Source organism: Hippopotamus amphibius, chromosome 11, assembly GCF_030028045.1.
Source record: "Hippopotamus amphibius kiboko isolate mHipAmp2 chromosome 11, mHipAmp2.hap2, whole genome shotgun sequence".
NCBI classification, from domain to species: Eukaryota; Metazoa; Chordata; class Mammalia; order Artiodactyla; family Hippopotamidae; genus Hippopotamus; species Hippopotamus amphibius.
In genome coordinates, this window is record NC_080196.1 from 98,781,809 (window position 1) to 98,806,976 (window position 25,168).

The 25,168-nt window shown below is 40.1% G+C and overlaps 1 non-coding gene across 1 annotated transcript; it reads left to right on the forward strand.

The window, feature by feature from the left end:
- Positions 1-303: 303 nt before the first annotated feature.
- On the forward strand, positions 304-435 carry LOC130832156 (small nucleolar RNA SNORA42/SNORA80 family). The gene has a single exon (XR_009048235.1). It is a non-coding gene; the product is annotated as a small nucleolar RNA SNORA42/SNORA80 family (small nucleolar RNA).
- The last annotated feature ends 24,733 nt before the right edge of the window (positions 436-25,168 follow it).

Consider the following 25,168-nt stretch of genomic DNA (forward strand, 5'->3'; position numbering starts at 1 on the left):
CTTAAATTTTTTTAAAAAATCTAGCAACCCAAGTATAATGTCTTGCCTATAGTTAACAATACTGGACACTTAAAAATGTATTAAGACAGTAGCTCTCAGGTTCAGTGTTCTTAACCCAGTTTTTAAAAAAGGAAGAAAATCTGTTTTAATGACTCAATGAATGTTTGCATCAGCCATTTTGAAATGCCTGATAGCTTTTCAGCAGCTTTCATTCCCGTTGTCAGACAAGATACTGCTGTGTCCCCTCAAACAGTGGAGATTTACAATCATCCAAATAATCCAAATAAAGGGAATAACTTTTAGGCGTGGGTTTGGATTTGTGGCAGGCCCGTCTGCCTGGGTCTCTCACAGTGTCCCATGCCAGAGCAAACTGGCCCCAAACCATTGCCTGGCCTCTGCCCATAGGCTGCAGGCACTGAAGCAGGTTGCTCAGTGAGGGGGAGAAAATAGGAATAACTTTTGACTAAAACACTCAAATGTTTCAGGCAGAAGTTCCCAGGGCCTGAGATACCTGGGTTGTTAACTCAGATTTTCATGCACTTGACTTTGCAAAGCCTTCACAAATCCCTCCTTTAAGTCATCCTAGATGTTTATTTTTCCTAATTATTGAGATAGCCTTGAGGTGAAAGAATCTATTAAAATTATTGTCAAGCCAAAATAAACAGACATTAAAAAATAATAATAGTTTCTCAAAAGGGTCAGAATGGACTGAAACTAAAAAAGGAGAATTTCACCACTTTAAAACCCTGTAATGTACCCAAATATGCTGTATAGACCCTACTTCTTTCATCTTGTTCTAGTTCATAAGGAAACAATCTGCATTGTTCCCTCTTGTAGAAAATGTAAACAACTACATATGTAAAGCACAGCTATTCGTTAGGTTAAAAACCGAAGTCTAGATACTTACTTTTCAATACTTTTTGTCCAAGAGACGTGATAGGGGGGCTGGCTCGGCTGTGGGCTTCCCAGGTTGTGTGTGAGGCATTGACTGGGCGTCCCTGTTCCTGGGACTGGAGATTCAGAGGAGTTACAAGGTTCAGGGTCTTTTCCAAAGTTTTTCAAAGCACAGTTGGCTCTGTTTCCAGAAAAGCTCCTATCTTCCTAAGAGGGAGAATTCCGTGCCCAGGGAAGTTCTGGAAGAGGAGCATTTTTTTTTTCCCTGCCCTTGAATGAACTAGGTCATTCCTGAAGCTGGAGAATATTTTTTAGCATCACTGTGATGAAACTTGAGGGCTGTTTCTGCAGTGGGAGCGACACTTGTTGACGCTGCCGGGGAGGCCCTGGCAAAGGGGCCTGGTGAAATGCAGCCCCGGGGGAGCTGATGAAACCCAGACGAGCTGTCACTGGTGGCGGGGAGACAGCAGCGTTTGGCAGAGCCCATGCAGGACCTCAGGTTCAGGTGCTCGCCTCTTAGAAAAGCAAAATCTTGCTGCCTGATAAAGTGATTAAGGCCAGAGTAACACCAGCAGTTCTCCTACCAAGGCTATCAGGCACATGAAATACACATCGGAAACCTGAAGGGGGTTGGGGGGAGGGGTGGCGAAAATAAGAGTCATGTGTTGTTCATTTAGAACTGGTATTACAGTCGTTCTCTGAAGTTCTCTGAGAAAAGCAGAAGCCACAGCAAGGCAGGATCCACCCTCCTCCTCCAGTGGTCCCCTCCTCTCCCCCACACCCCCCCTTCTCTCTCTCTCTCTCTCTCTCACACACACACACACACACACACACACACACACACTTACACATTCTCTCTCTTCCTATTTTGACTGCAGTAGTAAGAAGAAAAGAGAGGCAGACCAGAAGAAATCCAGAGAAGAAATACCTTGAGCCCTGTTTTTTCAAATGGTCAAGAATCGTTCATGTTGGCAAAGTAGGTTTTATCACGTGGGCATTTCTTTTCTTGAATTTTGTCCAGTTCCAAGAAAGAACATAGAATATCCAGAAGTATCATTCCGTAACCACTTTGCCTCTTTGCAAAAACATTTTAATGTACCATACCTAGAAACTGACAGCTTAGAAGGAAACCTCTTATGAGACTCACGGCTAAAATTAGCAGCTTCAAGTGGGTGACTTTGAAAGGGACATAACTGTAAATATTCACCCCCTACTGGGCACTATAATCCTCAAAAGCAAATTGTTTTAACACAGCACAGTGCATGCATCACTGTACCTTGATGGAATGAAACTTCTCACAGGACGAAAAATCATCATCCAGAATTATTAGGTATCAAGTGCACTGTGGATGTGTTCTGTTTATTTCAGTTGTATCTTCATTTGAGAAGAAAGATACTGAAAAGCTGAAAGACTTTAAAATAACGGGAACACATTTGGGAACACATTTCTATGAAGCAACAGAACACAGAAATTCCACACCTTTGCGATTATGGATATCCGTTGGTTTTATTTAAAGCCCAATCCTCTTCACAGAAGAAGGTCCGTTCCAGATAAGAGGAGATAACTTTAAGGTGAGATTGAAGAGAGAAAGAGGTTGTGATGATAAAAAATAAATGTTATCACACTTAGCAGGACAGGATAAAGCCAGAAGTGTCCCAACACAGTAGATAAATGTGATGTGATCGTGAAAGCGGAGTTGCCTGGCAGCTGGTAAATGGAAAAGTCGACACTGGTTATGAAACTTAATTTTGTTCTTCACAAACAATTTGAAAGACAAACTCCCTCAACTCCTATCACCCATCTCCTAGCAAAATAAATTTGAGGAGCAGTGGATTGAAATATATATTTATTTATATATAACGGATTATATGTCTATTTTTATATCTAATGGATTACTCATCTCGTTAGCCTGCAACCACAGAATTTCTTTTTAATTCTTACATTTGGTGGAGCAGGAATGGAAGAAAATCAGAACCCGAGACCTTGGGATTAAACTCAGACCAGGTCACTGTTCTGAATGTTTTAGGATTATTCGAAGGAGGGGATAGAAGGAGGGATGTTGAAGAGAAAAAAGGAGGGCACATATTTGTGTCCCTCTAATAGCATCAAAAAACACGTGAGTTTGTGATTAAAAATAAAGACCTAAAAATGTTTGGCATCATTCCAAGTGAAGTAGTATGGAATAGAGAAAATACGTTTAGGTAGGCTCTTTTACTGAAGCTATAGGAGAAGGAAAAAAACCTTCATTTGAGAGGAGATTTTTCCATCTAAGGAGCAGGGCTGAAAATGTATTTTTTATCAGTTGTCATTTAATTGCTTCTCTGAAAGGCCTTTGGGGCTGTGTTCATTCCCTGGAGTCTGGAATGAATGGGAGCCGTGCAATTCACCAACTACTCTGGGCTGGCCCGGCACTGGGATCTAGTCAGTTTCCAGCACATCTGAATATTTCAAGCAAACCTGTTAGGCTCTTAAACTGCTCTCCACTCCCATGACTTGGGCTTGGATTGGTACGTGAGGGGTTTACCCCTCACTTTACTCCTCCTGGCACAGGTCTTCAAGTGCTCACATCTAACGCTATGAGTGATGAATGCCCTTCCCAGCAGAGCACATTCTTGGCTGAGGTTTGATACCAACCACATGTCAGGTCAGATCAGATTTTCTGCCAGGGTCCTTGGGCCAAGCTGGAACTGAACGGGTCAGTCCAGCTGCAGGGAGCAGTCCATGTCTGGGGAGGGTCCCCCACCACGGAGAGCAGCAGTTCATCCCCATCCCGGGTCCAGGGGTTCTCAGAGCTTTTGCAGTATGTGTAGTTTCTTGCTCAGTGGATGTGACCCGAATCAGGCCTTTGCAACCTTCATTCAGTTCCCTGTATATTAAACAGCTGCTAGTCACTCAGGTAGGTCAGCTCCACAGGTACTCCTCCTTTCCCTCAAGTACAGTGGCCAGAGAATTAGTCATGTCAATAAGATTCTGTTCTCTTAGTGTTTTTCATTCCAGGGAAGATATTTCTTAAAAATTCATCATGAGAATATTTGTTTTAAAATATTTGCAAAATTAAAATTAAAATTGTGACTTTTTCAGAATTCATATATTTGAGAGGAACTTGTCCAAACATATGAACGTTGTTTGGAATTTGGAATTCATTTTCCCCCAGAGTATCACAATCGTAAATGGTAGTTAGGTTCACAGAACACTTTACAGAATCATTTTACTTAATCCATCATGTTCCTAAAGTACCTATTTCAGCTTCCTAAAACCACAAGTCTCAAAACCAAGTTAATGTTCAATTTAATTGTCATGTCTAAGTACCTGGGAAAAAAGATCCAAACTTCCATGATAAAATCCTGGCATAGTTATTCCCGTGCTTCAGTTTTGTTTTAAAGTAGCCACCAAAAAAGCATTACAACTTTTAGAACAGGAAAAAAATTCCAATTTTCACAAATTTGTAGGTTGAGCCCTAGGTCCAATTTCACAAATACTAAGTCAGATTAATTACTTGAACAGTGTATGAAAGTTTAAATTTTTAAAAATATTTGTGTATGGTATGTATATTAAGTATTTTATAAAAGTTTCATTTTTAAGGCTTTTTTTCTGATTATAAGATCAATACATACTCATTACTGAAAATTACATACCCATTACTAACAATTTTTAATATTTTGATTTTGAAAATTTTGAATCTCCCACCACCCAAAGGTAACCACCATTTTGGTGTATTTCCTTCTACTCTTTTATTTTCCCTTTGTGCATGCTTATACATACAGTTTTCTATCTGTTTGTTTGTCTGTTTATTTTTTTACTTAACATGGGCCTCTCATTAAGAATTCTTTATTCTTAAAGCCTGCATACTAACCTGTCAGATGAATGTGTTCTACTTTATGTAACCAGTGTTCTACTGCTAGATATTTAGATTGCTTATATATTTTTGCTTTTATAAACAACGATGTGGTACACATTCTTGTAAATAAATGTTGGGGCACATCGCTTTGGGCATATTGTCTAAGGATAGGATGTTAAAAGTGGCATTGGTGAGTCAAAAGTCACAAATATGTTAGATTTTGAAATATATTGCCAAACAAAACTCTGTCAGTTGTACTATGTTATGTTTCCACCAGCAGGTGTAAGCCCGCCCAACCTTACTGAGAGAGTAATTACTTTTGGCACTGAACACTATCACTGACAATGTTTTTGCCAATCCTAGAAGCAAAATTTCTTTGATTGCTAATGAGGTTAAATAGTGGTTTGTTTGGGGTTTTTTGTTTTGTTTTATTTTGTTTTGTTTTTGGCTGCTTTGGGTCTTCGTTGCTGCGTGGGCTTTCGCTAGTTCCAGAGAGCTGGGGCTACTCTTTGTTGCAGCACGTGCAGGCTTCTCATTGCTGTGGCTTCTCTTGTTGTGGAGCACGGGCTCTAGGCACGTGGGCTCAGCATTTGTGGCTCGCGGGCTCTAGAGCACCTGCTCAGTAGTTGTGGCTCGCAGGCTTAGTTGCTACACAGTATGTGGGATCTTCCTGGCCCCGAGACTGAACCTGTGTCCCTGTGTTGGCAGGCAGATTCTTAATCACTGTGCCACCAGGGAATTCCCTAAATAGCATTTTGTAAGTTCTTTGGAACTTCTTCTTTCATGAATTGTCTTTTCAATTTTGGGGATCAACTTTGCTATTTGAGTATTTTCCTTTTGGACATATAAAAGCACTTCATAATATAATTTGCTGCAAATAGGCTCTATCTTCCAATCTGTGGTTTTGATACATAGAAGTTATAAATTTGCGGTTGTGATATCTAGAAGCTATGAATTTTTATTTAATAAAAACTACACAGGAAGGAGGAAAGGGAGTTGTTTTTTAAAGGGTACAGAGTTTCAGTTTTGCAAGATGAAAATGTCCTGGAGATGTATTTGACAACAGTGTGAATATACTTACCACTATCACATTGCACACTTAAAAATGGTTAACATGACAAATTTTGTGTTATTTTTTTAACCACAATTTTTAAAAAGCTCTCTTTTTCTTGTGGTTTCTTTCTTTGCTTATTAAGCCCCATCCCTACATGCACTTACTCACTATCCCACTGTCCCAAGGCAGAATAGAGGGTAGAGTACAAAGCAAGCCCTTCTCCCTCTTTTTCATGTTCCTTGGTCTGTGCTCATGTACGAAATCAGCCTGTGCCTTTTTCCTTAACCCAGACACCTAGGATTCTCAGTTTTCTTGCTGCTTTAAGGGCTTCCACCCTTTACAACTAAGAGAGTGATAGGTATAATAGTTAGGATTTTGGTTTGAAGACTAGATTCCCCCCCACCCCGTCAAAAATAGAATGAAATGGCAGTTAGGACTTTCAGCTGTGAGTGAATAGAAAATCTTCTCCCCAAAAAGCAACTATAAAGATAGACAATGTAGACAGCCATTTTAATGTTCTGGAAATCAACCAAAGGCATGCAACAATATGAGAAGCATTTATGGTTGGGAAACATCTCAACTTTGGGTACTAACAGTGGGTCTCTATGACATTCTTGGCTGGAGCTTCTCCCACGCCCCCTCCCAGCTGCAGTGTCACAGAGGTTCTGCCAGGGCAGACTGTGAGCACTGCCGTTTTTATTGCCACTGTTGAAGGGGGCTCGCTGGATTTGGAGCAGTAGACAACACCTGTGCCCAGCAGTGTTATCAGTGGAAGCAACTCTTGGTGGCAGATGAGTGGAGAAGGCCAACAGCTCTACCAGCGTGAGGATGGGATTGAGGTTGGGGCAAGCATCTGTCTGGCTGGGGCTGCATTCTTGTGCAGTGGAAACCAGGAAGGACCCAGCTCTCCATCTACACATTCCCAGCATGCACAGAGGGGACATGAAAGGGTCCAGCAGAAACTAAACATTAGGGCAGACTCAAACATGGCTGAAACTTGAATGCATTCCCCTACCCACACATAGATACATTGGAAGAGGATGGAAATTTTACTGGCTCAAGGCATTTGAGCACAACCTCTGTCCAATCATTGGCTGCCTACCAAGCCACGTAAACACAGGAGTGACTCCTAGGAAACAAAGCTTTAACATTTTTTTTAAAGAAAACTGAGCAGAAATATTTTGTCCACATACTATGAGGGAGACAGATTTCACAGTTTATCTCAGGTAAGTTACTAAACTAAAAAATAAACCAAACAGCAACAACAACCTTGGGGCTTGGGGGAGAAAATTGGAACTCAGAGCTACCACAATATATTATCTAAAATTTCAAATTTTCAGAAAAAAAAAAAAAGAGGTAGGCAAAGAAACAGGGCAATGTTCTCTTATACAGGAAAAAAGCAGTCAATAGAAACTCTGAGTGTTCCCAGCATTACCCTGATACCAAAGCCTGACAAAGACATTACAAGAAAATAAAACCAAAGACAAATATCTTTCAAAAACTTAAATGTAAAAATCCTTAACAAAATATTACCAAATTGAAATGGGCAATATATGAAAAAGATTATGCACCATGACTAGCTGGGATTTATCCAAGTAATGCAAGGATGGTTTAACATCCGAAAGCCATTCAATGTAGTATCTTGTTAATAGAATAAAAGACAAAGCCACATGATCATCTCAATAGAAGCAGAAAAAATTTTGAAAAATTACATCCATTCATGAAAGAAAAAAAAAAAAACCTCTCACAAACTATGAATAGAAGGTAATTTCATCAACCTGATGAAAGGCATCCACAAAACAACAACAACAAAAACCCTCAGTGAGTATTCTATTAATAGTGAAAGATTGAATTATTATTTCCCTAATATCAAGAAAAAAAACAAGGACATGACTTTTGCTACATCTATTCAACAGTGTACAGGTGGTTCTAGGTAGGGTGATGAAGAAAAAACATTAAAGCATCCAGATTGGAAAGGAAAAAGTAAAACTGTCTTAATTCATACATGATAAGATTTTGTATGTAGTAAATCCCAAGGATTCAACTGACAAACCACTACAACTAGTAAATAAGCTTAGCAAGGTCACAAGATACAACTGATTTTTAAATATTAATTTATGTTTCTTTATACTAACAATTCAAAAATGAAATTAAGAAAATAATTATATTCACAATAGTATCAAAAAGAATAAAATACTTAAGAAAAAACTTAAAAGACTTGTATAATGAAAATTATAAAACATTGAAAAGAGAAATTAAAGATTAAATAAATAGACATTCCACATTTATGGATTGGAAGACTCAGTATTGTCAAGATTGCAATTCTCCCCAAATTGATCTATATATTCAACACAATCCCTATCAAAATTCCAGTGGTGTCTTTGTAGAAATTGATAAGCCGATCCTAAAATTTATATGGAAATGCAATGGAATTAGGATAGCTAAAACAAAATTTTGAAAAAGAACAACAAAGTTGGAGGACTTAGACTACCTGATTTTAAAACGTATTAAAAACTCACAGTAATCAAGACAGTGCAATAGCGGCACACTCATATACATGGACAGTCTCTATAGATGTATCAGAATTGGAGAGTCCAGAAATAAGCCCTCACATTTATGTCAATTTGATTTTTGACGAAGCTACCAAGGTAATTCAACAAAAGAAAGGATTGTCTTTTCAATAAATGGTCTTGGGACAATCGGATATCCATATGCAAAAAATCCAAACTTTGAAACTTACCTCATTCCATACACAAAAATTAACTCAAAATGGATCATAGAACTAAGTGCTACTAATGTAGTGCTACAATGATAAACTTCCAGAGAATAACACACGAGAAAATTGTGACTTTGAGTTATGCAAAGAGTTCATATATATGACACCAAAATCATGATCCATAAAAATAAAAATTAGGAAATTGACTTTTACCAAAGTTAAACATTCTTTTGCTTCAAAAGACATCACACACCATGGACTGGGAGAATATACTTGCAAATCATTTTTTATATATATTCTTGAAATATATATATATACATATATATATATATTCTTGCAATCTCTCAAAACTCAACAATAGAAAGACAACCCAACTGAAAAATGGACAAAAGACTTGAAAAGACATTGAACTAAAGAAAATATACAAATGGCTAATAAGCACATGAAAGGATGCTCAACACCATTAGTCGTTAAGGAAATACAAATTAAGACCACAATGAGATACCATTACATACCCAGTAGGATGGCTATAATAAAAAAGACAGACAATACCAAATGTCCATGAGGATGTGAAGAAACTAGAACCCTCAAACATTGCTGGCAAGCAAATAAAATGGCACAGCCAGTTTGGAAAACAGTTTGGCAATTTCTTAAAACAACATATCTTTCCACATGACCCAGCAATTCCACTCCTAGGAATCTACCTATAAGAAATGAAAACACATGTCCAAACAAAAACCTGTATGCCAAAAGCTGGAAACAAATTATGGTACATCCGTCCGTACAATTGAATAATATTCAACAGTAAAAAAGAAAGGACACAGACAGATACATGCTACAACTTGGAAGAAACTCAAAAACATTATGCTAAGTAAAAGAACTAGATGCAAAAGACTAAATATTGAATTGTGCCATTTATATGAAATGTCCGAAGGAGGCAAATTTATAGAGACAGAAAAGATATCAGTGATTACCTAGGGCTGGAGGTGGGAGAGAGGATTAACTGCAAATGGACATGATGGAACTTTGGGAGATGATGAAATGCTCTAAAACTGGCTTGTGGCAATGGTTGCACAACTATAAATATACTCAACATTGTTGAATCATATACTAACATCCAGAGAATTTTATGTAGATTATATTTCAGTAAAGCTTTTTAAAATTTATAATAAAACAGTTAGGATCCCTCGCCTATCCTTTAAAATTTTTTTTAATTTGTACTTTATGTTCTTTCCAGCTTTATTGAAGTATAGTTTGTATATGGTTTGCAAATATTTTCTCCCATCCTTCAGGTTGCCTTTTCACTCTGTTGATGGTTTCCTTTGCTGTGTAATAGCTTTTTAGTTTGACATAGTGTCACCTGTGTGTTTTTGCTTTTTGTTGCCTGTGATTTTGGTGTCATATTCAAGAAATCATTGTCAAGATCAATGTCAAGAAGTGTTTTCCCCAGGTTTTTTTCTAGGAGTTTTATGGTTTCAGATGTTACATTCAACTCTTTAATCTGTTTTGAGCTACTATTTGTGTATGGTGAAATGTAAGTGTCCAGTTTCATTCTTTTGCATGTGGAGATCCAGTTTCCAGACACTATTTATTGAAGAGACTATTCTTTCCTCATTGTGTGTTCTTCGAGCCTACTTATCAAAAATTAATTGACACTATATGCGTGGGTTTATTTCTGGGCTCTATCCTGTTCCATTGGTCTCTGTTTTTATGCTAGTATGATACTGTTTTGATTACTATTGCTTTATAATATAGTTTGAAATCAGGAAGTTTAATGCCTCCAGCTTTTTTGTTCTTTCCCAATATCACTGTGGCCATTCAGGGTCTTCTGTGGTTCCATATGAATTTTAGGATTATGTTTTCTGTTTGTGTAATGAAGTCTTTGGGATTTTTATAGAAATTGCATTGAAATTGTAGATTGCTTTAGGTAGGTATGGCCATCTCAACAATATTAATTCTTCTAATCCATGAATACAGGATAGCTTTCCATTTATTTGTGTATCCTTTAATTTCTTTCATCAGTGTTTTATAGCTCTCCATAGCATGTCTTTCATCCCCTTGCTTATGTTTATTCCTAAGTATTTTATTCTCTTTGGTGCTATTGTAAATGGGATTGTTTCTTAATTTTCTTTTCAGATAGTTCATTGTTTAGTGTATAGAAACTCAACTGGTCTTTGTATGTTGATTTTGTATCCTGCAACTTCACTGAACTCATTTATTCTAACAGTTGTTTTGTGGAGTCTTTAGGATTTCCTACATATAAGATCATGTCATCTGCAAACAGAGATAATTTTACTTCCTCCTCTCCAATTTGGATGCCTTTTAGCTGACCTTCATAGTGACATCAAAAACCATAGGACCTATTTGGTAAACCTGTGACTTTGAATGATTACTTTGGATTTCAATTCCCATGAGCCCAAGAAGCAGATACTCCATGAGTAAATCCTCCTGAACATGATATTCCTCATGACAGACATCCAGAGAGCCAAAAGTCTAAGACAAGGATTATCACCAGCCGCCTCGTGTGATACATGCTCATTTGACAGTGTCATTATGCTGCTGTCTTATGCAACAAGACAGAACATGAGCCTGTCCTTCAGCAAATGTAAAGGTGGCGGGGGAAACCGTGTGTGTCCCAGGGAGCTCTGCAAAGGTCAAGGGACAGAGTTCCTGAACTCTTGTACCACGTATTACCTGCTGGTCATGTAGCCTTGCAGTCATTGATGACCCAAATTCTACATTAATAACATTCATTTTTTTAATTAATTAATTAATTTATTTTATTGGCTGTGTTGGGTCTTCATTGCTGCACACGGGCTTTCTCTAGCTGTGGCGAGTGAGGGCTACTCTTCATTGTGGTGCATGGGCTTCTCATTGCAGTGGCCTCTCTTGTTGCAGAGCACAGGCTCTAGGCACGTGGGCTTCAGTAGTTGCAGCTCATGGGCTCAATAGTTGTGGTGCACGGGCTTAATGGCTCTGCGGCATGTGGTATCTTCCTGGGGCAGGGATGAAACCCATGTCCCCTGCACTGGCAGGCAGATTCTTACCCATTGCACCACCTAGGAAGTCCCAACATTCATTTTTTTTTTTTTAATTTTTTATTTTTTTTGGGGGTACACCAGGTTCAATCAACTGTTTTTATACACATATCCCCGTATTCCCTCCCTTCCTTGACACCCCCCCCCTCGAGTCCCCCCCACCCTCCCTGCCCCAGTCCTCTAAGGGATCTTCCATCCTCGAGTTGGACTCCCTTTGTTATACAACAACTTCCCACTGACTATTTTACAGTTGGTAGTATATATATGTCTGTGCTACTCTCTCGCTTCTTCTCAGTTTCCCCTTCACCCCCCGCCCCCTCCCATACCTCGAGTTCTCCAGTCCATTCTCTGTATCTGCTTCCTTGTTCTTGTCACTGAGTTCATCAGTACCATTTTTAGATTCCGTATATGTGAGTTAGCATACAATATTTGTCCTTCTCTTTCTGACTTACTTCACTATGTATGACAGATTGTAGTTCTATCCACCTCATTACATATAGCTCCATCTCATCCCTTTTTATAGCTGAGTAATATTCCATTGTATATATATGCCACATCTTCTGTATCCATTCATTTGTTGATGGGCATTTAGGTTGCTTCCATGTCCTGGCTATTGTAAAGAGTGCTGCAATAAACATTATGGTACAAGTTTCTTTTGGGATTATGGTTTTCTTTGGGTATATGCCCAGGAGTGGGATGACTGGATCATATGGTAGTTCTATTTGTAGTTTTTTAAGGAACCTCCAAATTGTTTTCCATAGTGGCTGGACCAACTTACAGTCCCACCAACAGTGCAGGAGAGTTCCCTTTTCTCCACACCCTCTCCAACATTTGTTGTTTCCAGACTTTGTGATGATGGCCATTCTGATCGGTGTGAGGTGATACCTCATTGTGGCTTTGACTTGCATTTCTCTGATGATTAGTGACCAACATTCATTTTTAAAGCATAGTAAAGCTGATCTTAAATCAGGGTTTTTGGCAAAATATTGTTTCCTGTTCCTACCATTTACTTTTAGGTTTACATGGTCAATTAAGAGAGTTAATTCTATAATACTTAGATAAATCAGCAGGAAAAGTGTAAATTCCTTACCTGGAGCAAAACTTCACAAAGGAGGTTTCCCCCAACCCACAGCTTTCTGAAGCACAGTCTACCAACAGTTGCCTGTCTCCCTTTCTTGAACTTCAGAGTCCTGTCCAAGCTTCATGACATTAGATCCCTCTCTTGGTGTAAAGGATTCCGGTGGCAGAGCTCTGGGCTCAGTTTTGCCAGCCCAGCAAACTCCCTTCTTTGCTGCCCCCATGAGAGGGCTTATAACTACACCCTTCAGAACATGGCCCTTCTTTCTCTTTACATTTCACAGTCTTCTTTCTCAAAAGTTGTCCAAACCTGTCTTCCTGAGGACAGAAAGAGAACCTTATTCCAGGGAGAAAAATATCATCCCCACCTGCAAGTGTGGCTGCGTGTGATAGTGCCAGTAGAACAACCAGTTAGCATCTGCGTGTGTTACACAGGCACTTCTCCACATTCATTTACTTTATGAGTGTTCACTGGAGTCCATTTGTTTCTCTCCAGCTCCCCCCACCCCCTAGTGATGGGACCATAGCCCACCAACCACCCTTGCCAGGTCAACCACCCTCACCACCACTTCCAGCATCACAGCCGCCATCTGAGGCTGCCAGCAGAGAGCCACTGGACCAATCTTCTAGAAACACTGTTGTTTTTCATAAATCTTCCATGGTTCCCCATCATTAACGGCATAAAGATAAAACCTCTCAGCCTGACGTTCCTGAGTCCTCTCTTGTCCTGTGATGAAAGCCGACCCAGGAGCAAACTCTCCTGGGAAATGCAGGTCCTGTTTCTGGATTATTCTGCTCTTGTGTAGGGAGGATGCCAGCCTGGTCTTCAAACACTCATCCTGCCCAGGCTCTTCAACTTTCTTGTCAGTTTCAGCCGTATCTTCACCTCGGTGGACTGGTAACGCATATGAATCAGAGCTTAATCAATGACTCAGACTGTCGGTAGCACATGTCATCAGCACCTCAGAGGCTTCTCAGGGAGAAGCTGGTGTGAAGCTGGACTATCTGAGAGCTCCTTGCCGGGACCAGAATATCTTGCCCCGTAGGTAGAAATGCTTCCTGAACTCTGCTCCTCCCCTATTGGCCCATCTCTTCATTTTCCCTCAAACACACTCTATTGTCATCTCTCCCATTGCAGCTTTGCTGACACCTGTCCTTCCACCTCCTCCCAGCAGCTCCCATCCCGGCCTTCCTCCACCTTCCTCCTCTGAACTCAAGATATGTCACTCATTTGTTTTGAGACTGAATTCCTCAAATTCTTAAAATTGGTGGTGATGGTGGGAGTTTTTCAGTGAATACTGGGCGGGAAGACATTCTCCTGAATTCTCTTCTTGTACTTGTTTATGGTTTCAATTTTTTTTAATATTATATAATCTGATACATTTGGAACTTGTTTTAGTGTGATGCATGAGTTAAGGAAACAGTTTTACCATTTGCCTCAAAATCAAATTTCCCCAGTGATTCGAAATGCCATCTTCATTATAATTTAAGTTCTCATCTATTTGGGGTCTCTTTTTATGGTTTTACATTCTGTTCCACTGATCTGTCTAGCCATGCAATGATGTAAAACCATTTTAGTACTATGGCATTTTAAATCTATTTTGATATTTGCTAGGGCTGGTCTTTTCTCATTATTGTTGTTTTTCAGAAACTTCCTGGTTATAACCTGTTTACCTTTCCATATGAACTTTGTAATCATCTTGTCTGCTCCCCTCCACCAAACTCCTATTGCTGACATTATCAGATCTGAATTTCAAAAATCATTCTGGCTACAGTGTGAAGAACAAGAGTACATGAGGAAAGACTAGTGAGAAATGCTACTGCATGAGTTCACAAGAGAGGTGAGGGTAACCTGGACTAGGAGGGTGACAGTAGAGATGGAAAGAAAATAGGATCGAGTGATATGGAAAAATTAAAATTGGCAGGACTTGGTGATAAATGTGATTTGGTAGTTTAGGAAGAGGTAGGTGGTTTCCTAGTCTTGCCTGGAGCAGCTCTGGGATTTAGTCCAGTTCTCCAGAGTCCCCAATCTGGATCAATCCAACGATGCACTGTTAGTTTGGGAGTTGCCCTAAAAAGCAGGGTGCCCTTGGGAAAAGACCTGGAGCTCTTCTGTAAGGAGATATCATTGGTTCAGACAAGATACCCCAAAGTGAATTGCCTCCCCCAACCAGTATCAGGTATCAGGAATACCAAACCAGCTTCTAGAGCGTTTCACAGGCTGTGGGGGTGTACCCATGACCTCAAACCTCATGGCTTTAAATGGCAACCGTATATTGAGAGACATTCTGTCACATCACATTTGGGGACTGCAGAGCCAACTTGTGGTTAGTGAAGAAAAAAGGCAATACCTCAAAAGTTTTCTTTTCTTCAGTTCCTCAAAAAGTGCAATTATCATACGATTCCACTCCTAGGTAGATGATACCCAAAAGAATTACAAATGGGAACACAAAGAGAGCCTTATATATTAATGTTCGTAGCGGCATTATTCACAAGAGTCAAAAGGTGGAAACAGCCCCAAAATGTCCATCATCAGATGAATCAATAAACAAAATGTTCTACATCCATACAACAGATGCGGCCTTCAAAAGGGAGGAAATTCTGACACATGCTATAGCATAGAGGGACCTAGAAAGCATTATGGTGAAATAAGCCAGAAACAAAAGGATAAATATTGTATGATTCCATTTATGTAAAGTACCTAGAATAGGCAAACTCATAGAAACAAAAAGTAGAATAGAGGTTACCAGGGGCTGGAGGAAGGGGGAAATGGGGATTTATTGTTAAATGGATATAGAGTTTGTTCGGGATGATGCAAAGGTTCTGGGAATAGGTAGTGGTGATGGTTGCAGAATGCTGGGAACGTAATGCTATTTAATTGTACAATTAAAAGTGGTTAAAATGGTAAAGTTTATGTGTATTTTACCAAATTTGGAAGTACAGGAAAAAATCACTATGTTGTCTAACAGGAACTCATAATATTATAGGTCAATTATACTTCAAAAACAAACAAACATGCAAACAAATTCATTGAAAAAGAGATCAGATTTGTGGATACCAGAGGTGGGGAATGGGGGAGGGGGAATTGGAGGAAAGCAGTCAAAAGGTACAAACTTCCAGGTACAAGATAAATAAGTACTAGGGATGTTATGTACAACATGATTAATATAATTAACAGAGCTGTATGTTATACACGAAAGTGGTTAAGAGAGTGAATCCTAAGAGCTCTTATCACGCACAAAAATTTTTTTCTGTTTCTTTAAGTTTGTATCTATATGTGATGATGGATGTTCACTCAACTTATTGTGATAATCACTTCATGATGTACGTAAGTCAAATCATTATGCTGCACACCTTAAATTTATACAGTGCTGTATGTCAATTATATCTCAATAAAGCTGGAAGAAAAAATGGTAAATTTTATGTGTATTTTACCAAATTAAAAAAGAATATATATTTTAAACTTCTCTTATGAAAGAATGTCATAAAAGAGGCACCTCCCCTCATCACTGAGATAAATTATGATCATGTGATTATGGCCATAAGTCGTATTAGCTCTCTGAGACCTAGGTTTTGCAGAGCAGGCAACATACTCTCTCACCCAAAACAATGCAAAATATTTTGGGAAACAAACTATATAGCCTGCATCTCCGGAAATCCCCTCCCAAGTGGCTAACCACAAAGGGAGGAAACACAGCAAGGTGAAACCAAAAGTTTACAGTCAAAACTTCAGAGTCCCGTGTTATTTCGTTCTGATCAATGCAGTGCAACCGTGCACTCAGGAATGATTCTATTGCAACAGTTAAGCTTTCTCTGCCTTGGTCTTTCTTTATGCCATCATTCAGGGCTAATCTTGTTTCCAAATGTCTTTTTGAAGCAAACAGGTCTAAGGCATTCGATTAAACAGAAGCTATTTAAAACTCATTTGGCAAACCACCTGAATATTAACAGAATTAGGCAGTATCCTTCGAAGAGCTCTGAAGACAGCTAGGGATGAAACTGTGTTACTATTGGCAAAACTGATGCTACAAATAACCGCTCAGCTAGACACTATGAGGTTGCCAATGCTACTTCCATGCAAAAAAACATATATTTTTGTTCCAGAGGACACCCTAAGAGGAATTTGTCATAAAATGTAGGAGCATCTAAATGCAAGAACAATCAATTTATTGAGTGAATAGTAACATGATTTCCAGAAAAAAGAAAGGATAATTGATTAATATTGTATACATAAGTGGATATAAATTATTTATAGTGATAAAATTCTTTGTCAAAACTCTAAACAAGCAAATTTTTCTGACCACATAGTCACTACAATATTAAAGAGTGTGCAAAGGTTCAAGTGTTGGCTCAATGACAGTAAATGAAGGGTAGGAATAAAGGGAAATACTTCTCAAGGGAAGAAGGTAATACCCTTCTAAGTCATTGCTATATATCATGAAGATGTGTGAACTTTGAAATCTACAAGTTTGTGGATATCAATGAGCTTGGGAAGACACCAAGTTAAGGAAGATAAGTATAACAGGATGGTAAAATGAAATTTTCAGCTGAGGTCCCTAAAATAGACACCACATTCTAAAGAGGTACAAGAATACTTAACGCAGATGGCATAATTTTAAAAATAACCACTACACACCCATTAGAAGGACCAAAATTTGGAACACCAACAACACTAAGTGCTGGCTAGGTTGTGGGACGACAGGAACTCTCATTCATTGCTGGTGGAAATACAAAAGGACACAGACACTTTGGGAACCAGTTTGGGGGTTTCTTACAAAACTAAGCATACCATATGATCCAGCAACCACACTCCTTAGTATTTTCACAAAAGAGTTGAAAACTTATATGTCCACAAAAACCTGCACACAGATGTTTATAGCAGCTTTGTTCACAACTGTCAAAACTTGCAAGCAATGCAGATGTCCTTCAGTAGGCCACTGCGTAAATGAACTGTTACACCTAGACAATGGAATACTACTTAGCACTGAAAAGAAATGAGCCAGCAAGCCATGAAAAGACATGGAGGAAACTTAAATGCATACGACTAAGTGAAAGAAGCCAGTCTGGAAAGGCTGTATGATTCCAACTATACGACATTCTGAAAAAGACAAAACTATGAACACAGTAAAAATATCAACAGTTGCCAGGGATGAGGGTTGGGGGGTAAACAGGTGATGCACAGAAGATTTTTAGGGCAGTGAAAATACTGTGTATTATAATGATGGATATATGTCATTGTACATTTGTCTAAATCTATAGAATGAATGCATAACACCAAGAGTGAATTTTAAGGTAAACTGTGGACTTTGGGATGATTATGATGTGACAGAGTAGGTTCGCCAATTGTAACCAATGTACCATTTTGGTGAGTGATGTTGATAATGGGGAGGCTATATATTGGGTACAAGGGGTATATGGGAAATCTATGTATCTTCCTCTCAGTTTTGCTGTGAACCTAACACTACTGTAAAAAAAAAATGAAGTCTAAAATAATCAGTATGAATTGTTTATCCACTTGGAAAATAAAATATTTTTTTAAAAAAACCTACTGAGTGTCTTGCTAGTTAAAGCATCTATAGAAAGATGTCGTGAAGCTAGACACAGTACCTAAAGGGTACAAAATTGGCTTAGACAATGAAGGGGTTCAGAATATGCCTCTCCAAAATATGCCAAAATATTTGGTATAATGATTATTTTAAGCTGAAGACGTTTGAGATTCAACAGACACACACACACACACACACACACACACACACAGCCCTCTGGGAGCTTCCCTTATCTGACTAAAAGCAGTAACTTCTGGGAAATAAGGCTGCCATAAATTCCTCTTCAGGGTGGATCTACTCCCACAAGGGAGAACACAAATAAAACCTGACCCAATTCGCTTCTCCAGGGGGCTGCTATGACCCTGCAGAAAATGGAAAGACTACTCATACCTGTCTAGACAAATGTTATCACAAACTTCCTCAGCCCCCATCTATTTTCCTGAAACCCACTTGCCTTTCCTAAGAAACCTATTTGTTCTTCCCACAAGAAGCCTTTTCTCTCCCCTCCCCTTCTTCTGCCAAATTAGGTATATAATTCTTTAACGCCAACCAATTAATGAGGCAGCTACTTCCTTTGATGGTTCCCATGTGCATACGAAATAAACATTTTCTCCTGCTCATCTGTTGTTTACCAGGGTAATTCGCAGGCCCCAGGTACTGAACATAAGAGGGTAGAGGAAAAGGTAATTTTTTTTTTCCCTCCCCTATAGCAAAAAGGGAAATTTGTTGGCTCAGCCAACTGCAGTGAAGGAAAGGTGAAAAGTGAGCCGGGCCTCAGGGACTATCACAACCAGGGATGGAACACCACTTTCTCCATCTCTCATTTCTGCTTCTGCTTCTCTCAGGGTACCAGTCACTTTCTCCCTCTATGGACTAGATTCTTCCACACAGCCAGTGCGGACATGGCCACCGGGCAGCTGAGACTCATACCTCCCAGGTTTGCCACCTGAAATAGCCTGAGACCCTCTTCATCAAGTTGAAGGTCAGAAATCCCCAGGACTGGCCAAGCTTGGGGAACGCGCCTACCTGCAGCCAATCACTGGGCTGAGGAAGCAGATTGGTAAGAAACTGGGGGCTCCCGCTGAACCACACGTTGAAAAGCAATATTTCTGAGAAGAGAGGGCCACTCTAGGCAGACAGAATGGTCCTTCCAAACAGCATCATGAAGACCTCAGACACATTGTCAGGCCACCTACATGGCTCCCTCGGCATCCCGAATCCCTGGGTGTCTCCCCTAACTCTGGTTTGGCAGGAGTGGGTGGGGAGGAGCAGAATCCCAGCCAGTCATCTGGTGCCTTTTTCAGCTTCTCAGTGCTCAGCTCCCAGAGGGCTAGACCTTTCTCCATTCTATGTTGCTGCATTCAGACAACCTGTGGAAAAATGTTGGCCAGCATCTGAGACACCCCCGTCTCTACCACATCGCTCCTAAGTTTTACCCCCACTCTGCGCTCCCTCGACTCAGTGTTATTTGTCTTAAAAACCCAGACCCCAAACGAAACTGTGCCGTGCTCCTCTTTGGAGTGGCTCTTGGATTAGGAAATTATTGATGAACGGTAATGAGAAGGGACGAAGAGCAGCCCTTGTTGCCCCAGCCCCTGCCCGCTGCCTTCATCTCCCCCTTCAGCTGAGCCCCACTCTGCGCTGTTACCCCTAAAGGTGTCTCTGCACTTGTACAGACTGTGTGCCACGCCCTGCAAAGCTTTAGGGAGATAAATTTAGACATAAAACAGGAAGTAATTCTCTATGTCGCTGAGAATGATCTAAGAGAAGTTATTGCCTCAAGATATCTTAAAGCTAAAGTGCGAGGTGGGGGGGAGCGGTTCTCAGATCAGAATCACCTGGAGGGCTGGTTCAGCCATACCGTCTTTGGCCCCTGCCCAGAGGTTTTTTTCAATGGGTTTGGCGTGGGGCCTGAGAATTTGCATTTCTAAAAAAGCTGATGCTGTTGGGCCAGGGCCCGCACTTTGAGAACTCCTATGACAGAGGCTTAAGCAGAGACAGAAAACCTCTTTAGGCCGCAGGGTTCTCGTCTGAAATTGAAGAGACGAGACGTACTGGCCTAAGTCAGCTAAGGTGCTCTTTAGGGCTGACTTTCCGTGACTATCGTGTTAAACAGGTGACCACATATGTACTCGTTCAAGCTATTCTCATTACCATGAAATAATTATCTTTATTATGATATCATAAAAATTTCCAGGAGCTTCAGGGCTCTGATCTATACACTGCAAAACCTCAGTAAATTAAATTCATTAAAGTCACTCAGTGAAAAGCTTAAATTATAGAATATTTTAAATAAATGCGCTTTTGCTCATAATTTCCACTAGCCTCCTACAAAAAATATTTCGAAGAAATTTTTTCATTGATGGAGCTTTACAAAACCAATTAATGATTAGCATGTAAGGATTAGCAAATAACTAATGTTTAAAGGCCTTAAGTGTGATTTAAACTGTTGGTTGACTAAACATGTACCTTCTTCTCCCCTTTCCCTCAACCAATAAATAGTATTTACATTTTAATTTAATACAGTGTCCATTCTCCTGAAACAGCATTGTTTGTTCTCTACATCTAATTTGAACATATAACTAATATGTTACAATTTGAACCTTCATTTAAAAACTGCCCTTCTCCCCCCCACAAATAACCTTATTTGTATGTTAATTTGCTTAACTGGAAGTAGTCCATGATCTTGGAACAGCTGTGATCACCATCCAGGGCTCATCTTTGATCACTTTTTTTTTTTTTTGTGCTCTCCTCTGAACCCTCATGCCCTTCCACTTAGAACCTTAACACTGAAGGGGGCTTACAAAGCATCTAGTCCAGACCCCCAATCTGAGCCACCAAATGTGTCCTCAGGGTACCACACCAAGGAATTCCCAGACTCTGATGGCCAGCCGGAGCAGTGAGGAGTTTTGCATCAATTCTTGGCACATAACATCACGTGCAGAGTCTACTCAGATCCCTCCGTTAGTGACCCCAATAAACTGAGAACAGGTCACACTTGGGCACCTGGAGAAGAGCCAGCACTGATGTATTTAATCACCTTTGCACCTGAGCATGCACACCTGCCAAGGCTGATGTTGTCATTCCACTGGGAATAGTCAGAGTTGTCACATTTTTAAAAAACTATAAATTATACCAGTATTACCCAGGAAATAATCATGCCTTCACTGGTCAGATTCCTTTCATTCTCTGAGTCCACCATCCCTAATTCCAGAAGTTTATTGCTCTATGTTCCTGGCCCATCTCTGAAAGCTTCTGAACTGCATACACCAATATAGAAATCCCAAGGTCCCAAACTTTGCTTTGCCACTTTTTTATGTTTATAAAATTTATCTCCTCAACTAGATCATAGGCTTCTAGAAAACAGGGGTTCTACTTTATATTTCATGTCCCTTGTCTGCTGTGTCTGAAGGGATAGCCAGGATCTGGAATCCCAAGTCCCCTTGCCAGTGTCTGCTTTGTTCCCAAGGGACATATGTATGGAAGAAGGACATGTTACATAGGGGACATTGCAGGCAGTGTATTCTCTTTATTACTGGTTAAGTCATCAGCCAAAATCCTTATGGTGAGACTCCAATTTGATTGAATGGCAGAGACTAACAGGGAACCCCTACTTTACCTCATGGCTTAGAGTAGAGCTGGCCTCATCTGCTCTCTCCATACTTCCTGTCTTCCAGATGCCACCCTGACCTCACATTGCCTTTCAGCTGCAGTTCTAAATCCACCCCACCCAGTCTAGTTGGCCTTGGTTCTAGGGACCTAGGGCTGGAGTAGGGCGATTACAAATAAGATGGCAGGATGCAACAGGACCTAATAAGCAGACTGAGCCAGTACATATACAGAAGAACAGAAATACAAATACCAAGGAAGATAAAAATGACAAAAGACTGGCTGAAGGTAAGTCAGGATCAATCAAGGGATGATGTACGTCTACCATCTCGATGATCCTTTAAAGGTAAACGAGCTAATTTTTCATGCACCAGTGCTATGGTCCCTTTTTCCCTTTTTTTTTTTTTTTTTTGGCTGCATCTCTCAGCATGTGGGAACTTAGGTCCCCCCTGCCACCCAAGGATCGAGCCCGCACACGCTGCCCTGGAAGTGCAGAGTCTTAACCACTGGACCACCAGGGAAATCCCAGAGCTATGATCCCTTGATAGAGATACTCTTAAAAGCCCTGGCTCTTTGGAATCCTGGCTGGACAGGTCAGCTCTGAGCCCCTCTTGGGAAGGGAGAGGAATCCAAGTGGGGACTAGGGATGGGGGAGGAGCAGTGCCCGTGTTGGGAGGTGGGAGGAGCTGAAGGAATAAGCAGCCTTTCTCCCTTAGGAATGAGCCTAAGAGGTAGCTCTTCCCCCTTTCTCCTGGACCCTCTACGGGTCTGCTTTGTTCTGCCACTTTTAACGTTCTGACTGTGAAGGGAAAGAGAAAGAATCAAGTGGCCTTGGGGAAGCTGGTCCTCTGACTCTCATCAGAAGTTCCTTTACCACTATGTCCTTGGTTTCATCATTGACAGACACGGAAGAGCTTGTTCTCCAAAGGTGGAAAGAAAGGCAGAGATCCTGTGCTCTCCCTAGAGCAATCAATGGTTCTCAACTTGGTTACATATTAGAAACAGATGGGAAACTGAGAAAAAATTCTCAGCGATCAGACAGCATCCCCAAACCAATTAATTAAATAAGAATCTTGGGTGTGAGACTCAGACACCAATGTATTTTAAAACTCCCCAAATGCTTCTAATGTATAGTCAAGGCTGAGCACCACCACCCTGGAGATTAAGCATCCCTTCTGAAACCTGGCTTTATATTAGAATCACTTGAGGGACTTTTAAAACTTTTAAAAAAAAGAAAAGAAAAACTAAAGACCCCTCAGACCAATTAAAATCAGATCTCTGGGGACTGTGAGCCAGGTATCAGGATGTTTTTAAGGTTTCTCGGGTTTTAAGGTTCCTTTGTCTATGTGGTAAACCATACACAACATAAAGTTTACCATTTCAACCATTTTTAAGTGTACAATTCAGTGGCATTAAATACATTCACAATGTTGTGCAACCATCATCACTATCCATTTCCAGAACTTTTTCATCATCCCAAACAGAAATTTTGTATCCATTAAACAATAACTCCTTATTTTCTCCTCCCCCCAGCCCCACTGACTTCTATTCTACTTCCTGTCTCTATGAATTTGCCTATTCTAGGTACCTTATATAAATGGAGTCATACAATATTTGGCCTTCTGTTTCTGGCATACTTCAATGAGCGTAATGCTTTCTAGGTCTCTCCATGTTGTAGCACGTGTCAGAATTTCCTCCGTTTTTAAGGCTGCATAATATCCCATTGTGTGTATGTAGCATATTTTGCATTTCCATTCATCTGTTACTGGACATTTGAGCTGTTTCCACCTTTTGGTTACTATGAATAATGCCACTACAAATATTGGTGTAGAGGGATCTGTCTGAGTCGCTGCTGGCAATTCTTTTGGGTATATTCCAGAAGTGGGATTGCTGGATCATATGATAATTCTATGTTTAACTTTTTGAGGAACCGTGATACCCTCATGTGATTCTTATGTGCAGCCAAGGATGAGGAACAGTGATATGGCCGGCATCCCTCTTACATCCTGAGAGAGTACGGATTGGTAGTCGGTAAATATTATTGGATTAATTTCTTCATAAATTGCGTCGGAACCCAATGCAGTCGTTAGTGTTACCAAGTCAAAAGACTGTTGGATGGATTAACGTAGTTAGCACCCTTCTGAAAACCCCAACAAAGTATCTCCCTGCCACCAGAAATATCACATCAACTGCAGTTCCTATCTTCAATTGAAATGTGTCCCCAGTGATTTGCTAGTGCTGATCATTTACATATCAGAGTTTCTGATTTGCTTTGTAGATAATAAATGATTGGCATTGTAGACAGTAAATTAGACCCAATTCAAGACTTTTCTCATCGCCGTATCTATCATGGTACCTGGTATTATTCCTCAGATACATTTTCTGGAATAGGAAGGAGAGAGTGGCAATGTCTACGGGAGTGTGTAGTACACAGGAATGTGTTCCATCTCACAAAGCGCTGCTAAACTAGCCACTGACAGCTTGTATGTGAGGTTTGGTTTTGTTTTTTTCTCTCGCTGCTCCACGTGGTACTTTCTCCCCCGTATTTTCAGCCTTCCTTCTTGCTGCCAACAGAGTACTCACCACTCTTTCTTTGCCATAAGCAGAGATTGGATTTAGTCAACCTTGTACTCTAAGCACAGTAAGAAAGAATTCACAAAGATGTAAAACGTGATGGGTGTCCTAACTAGCTCATCTATCTGGATTATCTACGCCTTTGTCTTTGACTAAGGTATTTTGCAACTCTGAGAGATAGAAGTTGTAGCAAACTGATAGTAATGCAAATAATTCTTGATTATAAATAGATAAATTCGGGGGTGGGGGGGAAGTTCAATGGATTTCCCTCCTCCACTGTGGAAGAAGCTGCTTTGCATCTATTAAGCTAATTCATTGCAGCTCTCTGCTGGGCTTACATATTTATCTCCTCTTTGGATTCTCCTTTGAAGTGGTTGTAACACCTTTCTGGTTCCCTCATTCACTAATGTGTTAAATAAAATCTTTGACTTGTGTTCACTGTACATTCATTGAGAGTCATGATTTTAACTTTCTAAAAAACCACCTTATCCAAAATCTGAAACACCAAAAACATCAAGTGTTGGCCAGATTGTGGGGCAACAGAAATTCTCATTTATTGCTGCTGGGAATGCAAAAGGATCCAGCCACTTTGGGAAATAGTTTGAGGTTTCTTACAAAACTAAACATACTCTTACCCTGTGATCTAGCAATCATCCTTCTTGGTATTTACTCAGAGGAATTGAAAACATGTCCACACAAAGCCTACACACAGATCTTTACAGCAGCTTTATTCACAGTTGCCAAAACTTAGACACAACCAAGATGTCACATCTTCAGTAGGTGAATGGATAAATAAACTGTGGTACATCTAGACAGTAGAAT